Source organism: Colobus angolensis, unplaced genomic scaffold, assembly GCF_000951035.1.
Source record: "Colobus angolensis palliatus isolate OR3802 unplaced genomic scaffold, Cang.pa_1.0 Scaffold205, whole genome shotgun sequence".
Classification (NCBI taxonomy): domain Eukaryota; kingdom Metazoa; phylum Chordata; class Mammalia; order Primates; family Cercopithecidae; genus Colobus; species Colobus angolensis.
The window spans coordinates 1,045,163-1,046,630 of record NW_012115211.1 but is presented as its reverse complement, the minus strand read 5'-3'; the positions used below and the strand labels follow the sequence as shown (position 1 = coordinate 1,046,630).

Sequence of the window (1,468 nt, the reverse complement as noted above, 5' to 3'; positions counted from 1 at the left end):
CCACCTCGCCTGGCTAGTTTTTTGTATTTTTTAGTAGAGACGGGGTTTCACCGTGTTAGCCAGGATGGTCTCGATCTCCTGACTTCGTGATCTGCCCGTCTCGGCCTCCCAAAGTGCTGGGATTACAGGCTTGAGCCACCGCGCCCGGCCAACTCTACCATTTTATATAAGGAATTTGAGCATCTGGGGATTTTGGTATTTGAAGGGGGTCATGGAACCAATCATTGGTACTGGAGGAAGACTGCTGTATATTCTCATTGTGCATCAATCTCCAGAACTTCATCTTGCAGATGTGCTGCCCCTCCCTCACCTTTTTGAAAGAGCCTTTGATGATTATACAGATTCCTGTCTTTTTTTTTTTTTGAGGTGGAGTTTTTCTCATCTACCAGGGTGGAATGCAATGGTGCTATATCAGCTTACTGCAACCTCCGCCTCCCAGGTTCAAGTGATTCTCTAGCCTCAGCCTCCCGACTAGCTGGGATTACAGGCACCCGTCACCGTGCCTAGCTAATTTTTGTATTTTTAGTAGAGACGGGGTTTCCCCGTGTTGGCTAGACTGGTCTCAACCCACCTCAAGTGAGGCCGAGCACCTCGGCCTTCCAGAGTGCTGGAATTATAGGCATGAGCCACCGCACAGCCAGTTGAACTTATTTGAACATCTGCGAATCATTAAGTACTGGGAACAGGTTAAAACTATACTGCACTGTACATTAGATTAGGTGATTTTTTAAATTCCTCATGAGTTTTCTTGAGTCCACTTGAAAGTTCAGCTGGTAGAAGGTAGTGCTGTTAATTCCCACTAGGTGTTGCTGTTAACAAAGAAAATGTGCAGTAAGAGTAATAGCTTAAGGAGAAAGAAAGAAACGTAATGAATTGTGACAGAAAAGTATGTAGATTATTAGCATATAGATTACTGAATTATCAAAGCAAACACCCCTATGTAACCATTTAAAAATACCAAAATGTGTCTGGCTGTGGTGACTCACACCTGTAATCCCAGCACTTTGGGAGGCCATGGCAGGTGGATCACTTGAGCCCAGAAGTTCTAGGCCAGCCTGGACAACATGGTGAAACCCTGTCTCTATGAAGAGATTTTAAAAATTTACCAGATATGGAGGCTGAGGTAGGAGGATGGCTTGATCCTGGGAGGTGGAGGTTGGCAGTGAGCCATAATTGTGCCACCACACTCCATCCCTGTCTAAAAAAAAAAGACCCCCGGATTTGCCCCCTCCCTTGTATCTAAGAAGGTGTGGGAGGCCAGGTGCAGTTGCTCATGCCTGTAATCTTTTTTTTTTTAGACGGAGTCTTGCTCTGTCGCCCAGGCTGGAGTGCAGTGGCTGGATCAGCTCACTGCAAGCTCTGCCTGCCAGGTTTATGCCATTCTCCTGCCTCAGCCTCCCGAGTAGCTGGGACTACAGGCGCCCGCCACCTCGCCCGGCTAGTTTTTTTGTATTTTTTTAGTAGAGAC

General features: G+C 46.7%; 1 protein-coding gene across 4 annotated transcripts in view; it reads left to right on the top strand.

The window, feature by feature from the left end:
- RPS3 (ribosomal protein S3) overlaps positions 1-1,468 on the top strand; it is a 38,169-nt gene that overhangs the window by 12,812 nt on the left and 23,889 nt on the right. The window lies entirely within an intron of this gene.